This window comes from Balearica regulorum, chromosome 7 (assembly GCF_011004875.1).
Source record: "Balearica regulorum gibbericeps isolate bBalReg1 chromosome 7, bBalReg1.pri, whole genome shotgun sequence".
Lineage (NCBI taxonomy): Eukaryota > Metazoa > Chordata > Aves > Gruiformes > Gruidae > Balearica > Balearica regulorum.
The window spans coordinates 34,985,933-34,997,934 of NC_046190.1; the positions used below are offsets into that span (position 1 = coordinate 34,985,933).

At 37.0% G+C, this 12,002-nt stretch overlaps 1 long non-coding RNA gene across 1 annotated transcript in view; it reads left to right on the forward strand.

Annotated features, from left to right (window-relative positions):
• LOC142602508 (uncharacterized) overlaps nucleotides 1-9,668 on the forward strand; it is a 73,182-nt gene extending 63,514 nt beyond the window's left edge. Inside the window, exon 4 of the long non-coding RNA XR_012836252.1 lies at nucleotides 9,579-9,668. This is a non-coding gene — a long non-coding RNA (uncharacterized LOC142602508). The remainder of the gene's footprint in view (nucleotides 1-9,578) is intronic.
• The last annotated feature ends 2,334 nt before the right edge of the window (nucleotides 9,669-12,002 follow it).

A 12,002-nucleotide genomic window follows, 5' to 3' on the forward strand; every position in this document is an offset into this window, starting at 1 on the left:
AGAAGGAATGCCAGCAGTGATGGAGTGGGATGTCATAACTGTAAGTCTTCAGACATTCTACAAGAAGAGCCAAACTCTCTATTACTTCTGAGACCTCTTCACCTTGATTTGTAGGCAGACAGCCATTGTATAGTACTGTATCTATCACTGTAATAGACATCTCCCAAGCAATTTCCATTGTATCCATGGGTAAATGAATTTATCCAATATCAAGAACTGAACTGGAAACATAGAGCATACTGGAGCACTCATTTCTTGCTGAAAAACAAAAAGAAAAAAATGACAAAAAGAAGAAAGGGATGAGGGAAGACATACAGAGTCTGGGACCCATACCATCATTTCAGAACTTCTCATCCTACATGCACAAACTGGAAGATGTCTGGAGGATTCAAAAACATATGGTGAACTGCTGAGAAGGACAAAGATGATGCTTTATGACTCTCCTACTACAAGAAACCAAACAAGAGGTGAATGAATAAAAGCCCCAAGATAGAAAACTGTACCACTAACAACAAGACTGAACAGCAGCTGTCTCAGGCAAGAAAAAAAATGAGGTGTAAGGAGCAGTGGTGATGGCACTGTGAGTTGGAGATGTCCCCAGTCCAAAAACTAATGAGAACCAGGTAGTGTGGTCTTGAAGTAGAGCCAAAGCACTATACCAAAGGAATTCAGTGGAAACAGAAGTAGCAGCTGTCATCAGGCAGCAAGGAGAGCTTGATTTGTAGGCTAGTGAAAAGTTCAGGGAACATGCTAATTTGACTAAAAAACTTTAAAAATACTGACTGAATTGGAACTGACCCTGTAGTTCTAAAGGACATTAAGGTGTATTATGGGGACAGGAATCTTGAATTCTGGGCAGAGACAGCTTGCATGGAGTTTAAGCTTAAACTAGTGAGCGAAGCATCCATGTGTAGCAGGGTGTCCCTTTGAGGGCCAGGCCACTGCATGTGCTGACTGCTGGATTGAAGACAAAGAAGCTGTCTAGGTGCTAGATAATCTCATCAGAGTGCTAGATAATATCATCTAGGCTGCCTGTCCCATGAAACGTTGGACCAGATGATCTTTCAAGGTCCCTTCCAACCTGGGCTGTTCTATGATTCTAAGCTGTGTAGGTGAGGTCTGTGTAGGTGGGAAGAGGATGGAGATGGGATATTCTCCCAGCACAGGTAGTGTGCCGCAGTAAGAGCTGCCTGCAAATGGAGCACCTACAAGAGGAGCCAAACCCAAGGGATCGTTGGGGACTGCGGCAGCAAGACAGGATATGGCTGCAAGACCTTGCCAGTAGAGAAATATGGGAACCTTTAGGAGAGCTGCCAGACAAAAAGCAGTAGACGACTATGAGAAAATGACCTCCTGAGCCACAGACAGTCAAAATCCATAGGCATAACTAGACACACTCATTCCCTTACTAACCCCCATGAATGATGTCCTAAGAAAGAGACTGGTTGATGCTACCCTGAGAGGGGAGGTGCTGCTAACAAGCCATTTCCTAAACTGAGTTCAGCAACCAAATTAGCATACGGTGCTGCCAACTGTTCCCTATGTATGCCAGTCCACCTATTCATTTCCATATGATCCAAAGGTATTTTTTCCTTTCATTTAATACTTCTATATATTTTATGAACAGTAATCATTAATGGATCTGGTTTTTTTAGGGTAGGTAACAAGCCCCCAAACCATACATTGAGTCATACTTGTATGGGTTTAGAAGCAGAAGAACTGAGGTTCTTTGTATGTCCTACATCTTACAGGAACTTATCCTGAATTTTGGCAGTGCACTAAAACAATCTACCTTTTTGGCATTTTAACATGCATCCATGTACGTCCTCTGCTAAGGAATTGAGGCAATAGAGAAAATAGCTGTGCTGCAATTCACACTGGGGCTTCAGTGTGCTTTTACCCTACTCTTACTGCAGGACTGAAAGGGACCACAGGAATATTCAGAGCATTATCCCCAATGCTATGAGATCATTTACGTTTTCTTCGTTACTTAACTGAAAATGTTTTTCTATAATGGTAGGAGTAATATATTTATGACCATAACAGTTCATATTTCACGGTGAACATATTTGGGGTGATGGCAAGTTCTACTAAATACAGATTCCTGTAAAAAGGTTCAGCCTTGACTGTAGTCTGTTAAAAGAGGAAAAAAAAGCATGTTACAGGAACAGATGGTGTAGCATTTTTTTTTTTTTTGGTCTTGAGTGGAAGGTTCGGAAATGATTTCTTTTTTGAAGAACTATGCTTTTCGATGGGAGTGCTATGCAAGCTTGTGCTCTATGCTTGGTTTTTAATACAACATGGTATTGAAAAAATTGAGCTATTAGATAAAATAGCGAGTTGTTTAGGAGTCTTTTTTATCTCATCTTTTTACTCTTTTTCTATATAAAGAATAAGAAACAACTACTTATGATTGTTTTGCTAAATATTTAACTGTTTCTCTCAAGTATACTTAGTATGATTTAACAAAAATGTCAACATCCTGGCCTGTTTTTAGTATAGGTTGAATTACTGCTTGCTACTTACGTTTTCTGGAACGCATGATGTCACTTTGTAGATTAAACCAATAGTAGGTGCTGTTTATAGGAACTGCAAGTATCTACATGAAGTACTAAAAATCCATATTATTGTGAGAAATAGCAGTGTCTTCTGACAGAAATGAAATCGTGCTTTTAAGAAAAAAAGATTAAACACCTTAAATGAATCTCTGTGCGAAACGTGGGTGCACGCTTCCCTGCAGGAGTCAACTTCAGAGAAGGGAAGGGATAACGGGATCCCTGTTGGGCTAAAGTATGCACTGAGCACAGGTACATTCCGGTATTAGCAGCTCGATATGAATATTTGAACACTGACGCTGAATTGCAGGGCTGACATTAAGCTATGTTCCTGTGCTATTTAACCTGCTTACTGGTTAGACTCAGCATACAGTTTGAATTGTAGTGTGCTGCAGTTTAGGAATGTTTTTTATGCATCTTTTAAATCAGTCCCTGTTTAGGAGGTTTAAATCCTGTTCATTTCAGTGAGAAGAAAGTGTGTGTTTTAGTATTCTTAAAGCCTACAGTTGTAATTATTGGAAATGGTTATTAAAGGAGGTTGCATTCCTTATGTTAATGTTATCTTGTGATAAAATATAATTATAGTCACGAATTATTAGGAGAAATTATTACACTTCGGTACTACAAGTGAAAGGTGGTAATGAGGTATATTAGCTGAAATTATAAGAGAAAAATGATAAGTGGAAACAGCAAAGTATTTTCATTTTGAAATAAAATTATTCATAACAAAATGTGTTTCTCTTATACTTGTTAGATACCTGCTTTTTTGGGAGGGGAGGAGGGTGTATTTTTTTAGATGGTTTTATAGAGACAGATAAAGCAACTAATTTTTTCTTCCAAGGTTAGCTAGATCGTGTTTTAAGCAGGAAAACTTGATTTCTATCTTCTCAATTTTTGCTATTGAAACTGCTTCAGAACAAGGTATTATTCTAAGCTAAGAAGCAAAAGTTGTTGTGGTTTTTTTTTTTTAAATTACTATTAATAACATAAAAATACGAGTAAAATGAAATAGCTAATATGTGAAAATTTGCAAAATGCAGCATTCTGTAGTAATTTTGTTTTCTGGAAGAGCATTTCTGGAAGAGCATGGATCTAAGAAGAAGTTTTCCACTTGAGCGGGGCAGAAGGACTACTGTGCTGTTTTCTATCGTTAACTGAGCAGCAAGGTGCATTTCAACACACAAAGAATGCTATTATTTTCATGTCTAGATATTAAATCCAATTGAAAATATCTCTATTTTAAAAAGTGCATGCCTTGGAAGTTTTCTCTTGTACACATGCATCCAGTTTTTACTTCTTTCTTTATTGCTTTTAATGAGTGCTATGAAAGAAATTTCAGGCACATTATAATTCAGTTATAAATTTTTGGTTTTATTTCATGGCTCAAATGTTGCCATACATGGTATGATAGAAAAGCTTTGTTCGTCTACTCTAACTGCATATATTCCATGACAGCAAAGCAGTCCTCAGAATGGATGGTGTTACATTGCTATTTCAGTGGAAGAGGTACTTTATTGCAAACTGGGTATAATCTGGGCTTCAGTTAAATGGTTCTTAATTATATGATTTGACCCCTGTGTGTAAATATCATGTACACACATGGAGTACAGGTCCAGAATAGAACTAGTACTTTATTTTTTTCCAAGTCTTCAGCTTTATATGCTAATGGCTATTTAAATTATGTCCTATAACTACACATATAAAAAGAAGGGAAACTGTATTTTAATGGACAAAGGAAGAAAATAAACAGTAGGAATGTTTTTCAGAGTCCATCTATCTTTTGCACACTTCCTAGTACACATGAAAAGTGGCACTCCATCTTCGAGAAAAAAAATCCCTTCTCACATTACTTCCCATGCCTTTCAACACTTCTGGCCATCACCACTGAAGGAACATTCAGCAACCTGGCATAGCGTGTAGTGAGCTAGAACTAGGGTTCCACTGCAATTTATGTGTGTGCTTGATTGGGGTCCCTCTGTATTTACATATTATGGTGAAGAGTTTCCTCCCATTTTCCCCAGTTAAAGTACAATTGTGCATCAAAGTTTTTCTGCTATAAAGAAGGCAAACTAGTTCATTATAGAGTGACAATTCCAAAATGGAAAAAAAATATTCATTAGCATTTTTGGACACTTGACCAGTTGTCTTGAAATTTTACAGGAAATTGGTCCTTATTCTTCAAAGAGAAGGTAGGGCTTTACAAATACAAGACCACTTTAAAGGTAGTGCAGGGATAAAAATTGGAAATAAAAATGTCAGATGCATTTAGCAATCTCTCTATAAGCCCATTCTCTGATTAAACTCTGAGCAGTCCAAGCTTTGTGTGTTCAGCATGCTTTTAGGCCAGATTTATGACACAATGAAAAAAGGACCTGCATAAGAGCTAAACCTAGGATAGTTTTGCTAGCTGTATTTTAATTAGTATTTCTTTCTTGAAAGCCGTAAGATACTGCTAAGTGCTTAATATTGTCAAGCCACTCTGTATCTGTAAAACTGAGGCACTGAAGAGAAAAACTAGGAACCTTTAATGGTCTTTAAAACATTATCTAAATCACCAAGCTCTTAACTGAGTGTGAAGTATATTTAAGATGTTTGAAGTCTGATGCTGATATTTTAATAACAAAAGTGAGTAGCAGTAACTATTTCAAGAGAGCTCTGGAACACTGAACAAACTGCAGTCACTTTGCTGGTGTATAGGAGTGACTGATCCACAGTGAACTTCTCATTTGCTGTTGATTGCTCAGTATTTACAACCTGGTGTTGTTTTTTTCCAGTGATCTTTAATAGTTGGTCAAAGGACAAGAAATGTGGGTAGTGGTTTTAAACTGGCACATGTGAATAAAGGCCTCTCATGAATGCCAGGTAACATCTTGTTTTGTGGTTGCTCAATCCTATTTACTGCATTGGAGTGAACAGTTGATATTGCAGCATTGGGCGTTTTTTAACATCAGTGACAAAACATCATCAAAAAAACCCTAACGACTTAAAGTTGAGTAAAATCAGTAAGAATTTTTTTCCCATTTGATTTGTGACAGGAAAAAATACTAGATTATATTATTTATTTTTTTTAACATCCATACTACTGAGTTATGGTTTTACTTTTGCTTAGTTTTTCTTGTATATGCACTACAGTTAAATTTTTATATGTCTAGCTCTGAGAAGAAAAAACAAAATACACTTTTTTTGGTGTTTTTTTCCCACCTGTTCTATTAAAAAAAATTATTTTTGCACATATACATCTTTGCTGTTTCCACACTGCTGTACTGGTAAATAAGTTATGATCACCAAAAGAATATTTCCATTACTAATAAGATTAGAAATACCTTTGCAGTCAGATATAAATTATTCATTGCTTTTCATGTCAGCTGCTCTTGAGCAGAGAAACTTGTGTCTTTTTAGTTCTTATAATAGCTAACAAAACTCCCTACATACGAATTCTTTTTCTTCGAAGTGTTTCATCTATTAACTTTTTACTTTTTCTAATTTTTGAACTCCAGTTATTTCTGGGTTTGGGGTGTCGGGTTTTGGAGGTCTTTTGTGTTGAGGTTTTTTGGTTTTGCTTTTAAAGTAGCTGAACTCAGTATAGGGTATTATACGTGATCCTCCATAGTATCTGATTTGCTACAATAAATTGGTGTAGTAAAGATTACCTTTCCACTATATGCTTCTGCTGCCTAAATGTAACAAGGCCCTGAGACATCCAGAGCTCACAGACATAATGGCAATAAAGCATAATAATATTAATAACTTATAAGAGACAAGTGACAGTGGATTAAATTAAAATTGACATAAAATCACTAGTCTTAAATAACAACTCCTATTGCTCTTAAATACTACTCAAAGCTTTTATAAACACCCATTTTCTGCATTTACTAAGCATATGAGAATAGAAACCCACTATTCCACTGAAAACCAGTAATGGAATTGAAAAAGGCGAATGGCAAAGGCTAGGTTGCACCAGCCTCATAATGAAATTACACTGTTTCTGCAGATGGGAAGAAGCATGTAGTCAGTAATGTAGTAAACATGTAACATAATGTAGTATTAAAAAAGTCACAGCATAGGGGATCTATTTGCAGCATCAGATGTTTGTCACAGTTCCTTCTCTTTTTCTTTTTATTACTCCTCTCCTTCCCCGTAAAATATCTTTCTCTTTTTTCTGCTTTTTCACAGAGCTGATTTTCAGCCTTTTCTTGATGATGTACTTTCTGATTTTCTTAGTGGGAACTTCCACATTCTTTGAATTTTTTCTCAGACTTGCAAGACTTGAGTTATATTTAGTTCTATTTTCTTTCCTTTGTGTTTCAAATACTTTTAGAATAGACACCACCTATTCTCCAAATTAACGGCCACCTATGTAGGTGCAACTGTTGGACAAGTATTTATTGGAATGATTTAGATTTTGGCTTTTCATTGGTTAAAATAAAACGCTATTGACTGCACAGACAAGGACTAATCTTAAACATCTTAGTAGTTTCAATAAACTAATATCCTCTAAGGTCTGATTTCAAAGTATTTATTTTTGGCAATGCTAAAACCAAAATAGAACAGAGACTTACTGACTTGATCTGAATCTCTTAGAATAGAGCATAAATAAATTGTATAGCATTCTCCTGTGAATCAGGGTAGAACAAATCTTTTGTGGATTATAATCTAATTCCAAGACTTTATTCCTATAATGCAGCTAGTAGGCTGAATTATGTTTGCTTCCATATGTTGAAACTTATGATTGATTTCAGTTTCAACTTTGTGGAATAATAGAATTTCTCACTGGTGCTGCTTGTGTACAAATCTTTACAACCCAAAAGTTGTGATGGTATAGCTAGTGTTCTTTATTCATACTCATTTTTGCAAACAACAGGATGGTATCAGACAGCATGTGCTAAACTGGTACAGTTACAGGAGGGGATTAAGTGATTACTTGGCTTTGGAAAATTGGACATGTATGGTTTAAAGGATAACTAGTATTTAGAGGAATGTGTTTTGACTGCAGAATACTTTGCTTCCAACACTTTCTGCTAGGCCTCCCATAAAATCCAAATATAGGAGTAATAGAGTGTATTGCAATAAAAAAGCTTCATACTTTCCCCTTTCTGTACAGTGGACGTGGATCACCTTGACCAGACAATTGATTGCAGTGAATAAAAGCTGATCTGTCAAGCCCGAGGAGATAATTCAAAACAGTTATTCATGCTGTCTAGCAGTTCCATACTCCATTTCAGTAAAATTTCCTATATGCAGCTGCTAATTAATAGAATCAAGAGAGATAAGCTTGTAGCATGAGACACCACAGAGAGTCCTTTAAATCAGCTTATTAGAATCTTCACAGAAATGAATGTAAAACATTTTGGTGCGAAATATAGCTAAAATAATATTCTGTTGAAGTAAACATTGGTCAAATCAACTTTCCATTGCAGCCATTTGATCACGGGTATTAGGACCGATAGCCATAGAAAAAGCTCTTGGAACACGTCGAGCTTTGCTGACTTGCACTTTTTTTTCTCCTTCCTCCTGGTTACATTTCACAGCTTCGTACATGGCTCTGTCAAGTGTCTCCATGTGCGGGCTGACATAAATGGCTGTTACAGCCATGCAGGCGCTTGCTAGGTCTTTCCAGAATACTCTGTGCAAGTGGATCTCCAAAGGTAGTCCTTTTCCCTGTAAGTCAATTGTTTGTAAACAGATTCAGAATGCTACAAAGTATCGGCTGTTAACAAATATTTGCCAGATTGTTTGCACAACCAAAACTGAGGTTGAAGTACATGCATCTTATGCCTTCTGAGAAGTCATTTAAATCACATAAGATGTTGAAAAAGCTTTGCTATGACTTACCCAATTTTTTTACATGATACAAACAGAAACCCTTTTCTGCAGTTATTCATAGCTGATTAATAAGACTGGCAAAATGGCTGAACAAAACACTGGCTTAGTGTTTGCTTAGTACTTTACACACAAATACAGAACAACAATGTTATTTCCAAGTCAAATACTCAAAAACTAGAAACTTCCGTAATTATGCTAACACTTAATTTAGCCCCTTCTCTCTTTGCAGTCTGATACTACACTCAACCTCATAATCATAGATTATTTTTGCACAAGGCATGTACTTCATTCATCACACAGGGAAACTGGTGGATTTTCCTCCTTCCCCAGTGATGCTGTGCTGCCATTGCAATGCACTGTTCAAACTCTGCTCTGAAGACAAATGATTACTTTCCTCATAGACTTCCATGTACCCACAACTACATTTTTTAAATTCTTCCTTTGTTGTAACTTTTTGAAAATGCTCCTTTATGATGAATGGCTGTTAGCCATACTTTATGACAGAAAATGTTGCAGAAATTTAATGGATACATAATCCCCAATAAGTGTGTAATCTTAATTGAGTATGCTATCGTAATACCTAAGATACAGATTTTAAAGGCAGCCTTAGTCTTAACAGTTCCTACTGGTTTAGAGTTTTATATGTTAACTGTAAGAACTTTTAAAACATATTTGATGGGTTTCTTACAACTTTTACAAGAACAAACTGAAAAAATAACACCATACCAGAGTCAAACTTTCAGACCCTCAGGGTCCCAGCACTGCACACAGTGAGAACCTTTCACTCCCCCTTCGAGGCCTGTGCTATCTGTGATGCTGAGAGGTTGCTGTTGGGGATTACTCTGTACCTGCAGCAATTCCAGCAGGACTGAGGCACTTCACTCTTAGGTTGCACAGATAATTGCTGGCACAGAGGGTGGAAGTTGGGTTAAATTACAAGCTGTGAAGGGAATTTGTCCAATGAATAGAGAATGCTCTGCCTGTGTCCTTCAAGCTTTAGATTCCTTCTGCACCATCTTTCCATCCTGCCTCACAATGAATCTTTTTTGGCAGACTCCTCATACTAGTTCCTTTTTCCTCATGAGGACTATACAAGCCCCACTAAGGATTTTTAATGACACTTCTACTCTTCCTGCCTTCAGATAGTCTTGTGAGCATTTTGTCCAGTCTGCATATTTGCTCTTTGTTCTGTCCTAACAGAGATATGTTGACACTGTCCTATTCAAGGAGATGGAAAAAAGATGGCTGTGACAGAAAGGACAAGCTCCTTTCAAGTCTTTGTTGAACAAGGTAAGAATAAGACGGCATTTCTTATAACATCAGCATTTTTATATATCTTTGAGATGTGTGGGTGGAGGCAACCATAGCCAACATCAGCTATGTTATAAATGCCTGAGTAATTTTTCCTGAGTTTTTAAAGTCAGTCTGGGACAGATTTATGACTTAGGAAGGCTTTAAGGCAAAATTTTTACATTTTTGAGAAATGTTGAATAGTTATAAATGGACTCAAGATAAATATTGAAGAATTTTAATATTAGAGGATGCTGTTACCTGGTGTTGCTTACAGTGCTTTTGTAAGAGCTGGAATTCAATTTAATATTCTTATTTGCATATTCATCATCTTTTATAATATATGTCATTTAATGTGTTTAGTATTTGTTATGCTAGAATTAACACTACTTGTACAATAGTGTTAATGTAAAACTTGTTTCTGTGGTGTTTGTGATGTGTGGTTCTGTCAATAGCCCCTGCTCAGGTTAAGTGTATAACACTACTGCAGTCCTCAGGTATATCTTCATTTCCAGTGTGTGACAGTCACAGTCTGTCATGTGCTGGGAGGTATATATAATGTATTGAGGCACATGATGGGAAAGAGCCACAGCGCTATGCCAAAGCTGGGATACATGCTGCCACGCATGGTCCATTAGGAAGCAAACTCACTCGTGGTGAGATGTTATCCTGCCTCCTGATATATATCTGGCCACCTCCAAATGTGACTAGTTTGTCAATCACTATGGTTATGTCATGAATCCAGGTAAAAACCCAGATGATTTGTAGTTAAAATAATAACAAAATAATCTTCCTAGCACCCCCCCCCCCCCCCCCCCCCCCCCCGAGCTATGGGCATATAAAGAAAATGAAGCTTTATAGGTATAATTACTAGTATTTCATTTACTTGAAGGGACATCACTACATTATAGCACAGTTATTTTGAAAGAATGTCTTATAAGCTTCTTCAGATATGCTTTCAGTTCAGGTCTGACCACAAGGAAATAAAAAACAGTATTACACAATGGGTTTTCTTTTCTACTATTCTCCACTTTAAAATGTAATTAATTTGTTACAAAGGAGTTAGGATGACTGGTGGACTTCCACTCTGGTTCAATAGCATCTTTGTGGCCTATCCTATAAGTATCTATCATCTGCTGAAATCACTGTCCTTGACTGCGTAAGTTTGAAAATGGAGAAAAGATAGAAACAAGCTGAGAACAATTAAAGACGTAACTTTTTACAACTGAGAATTGTGAAAGTGCCTTAAGGGACACAGGCATCCATTTCCTGTTCAAATACTGTCTGTAGATGTGAGTGCCTAACATCTTTTGGCAGATATACCCCAGAGGTTTAGGACTGCTCAGTAGTGGAGTGGAAAAGGAACCTGCCCTCATATGGTTGGTATAAGTTTAAATATTCCAAAAGCAAGTTAAACTGTAATTTTCTTTGCCGTACAGGGTCACAGTGCAGTTCAGATTCACAGGCTGCCCTCAATCAAATCTTCTCCTCACCACCTTCTCTCTGACAATGCCTCATAATGCCTTAAAATGTAAATCTCCATCCCAACAGTTCTGAGAGATTTAAGTTTATTAAAGGCACATGTTCTTAACTCTATATGGGAATACATTTTCCCCTTAGGGACAGAAATGAAAAGGCTGTGAAATAAATGTGAATGTGACTTATTAGCCTCATGATAGCAATCCATTTTCTTACTTTACTGTCTCCATAGGAACTGTTTGTGGTTTTGTCCCCAAAATGCCTGCTTTAAATAACTCTAAGAATGTTCTTTCAGTTTTCAAGTGCTGCTGGTGTCGACTTAAGGAAAGCAGAATATCTAATGCATATTATTTGAAATAGAAATATTACCGTTTATTGATGCTCATGCCTCTAACCAATTAATATGGGGCTTCTGGTATTGGTTTCTTTTAAACAAGCTGATACCAACTGGCAGTGATCTGGTAGTAATATTTCCCCTCTCAGAACTGGAACATTTTCCATACCAAGTAATGTGGTAAAGAAACTACTCTAGAACTGAAATACATGGTGCTTGGAGACTGCTAATTACATTTCCACTGGCTGCAGCAACCTCAGGGGTTGCTATTTCGATGTTCTGCTGAGATTATCATCAGCATTTCAGCTCTTTGAAGATAAATCCTTAGACAATACAGCTTTTTATTCTCAAGCTGGGCAAAGGCCTTTATGACATTCGTGAAAGTGGTGTTTGTTCATGAAAATATTTGTCAGGACCATTATGCTCCTGAGAACTTCAGGGACCTTCTTTATCTGGAAAGGAACTTTCATTTCCTGCTCTGTACCTCCCTTTCACATAATGTCCCTCTGGAGGCAATGTCA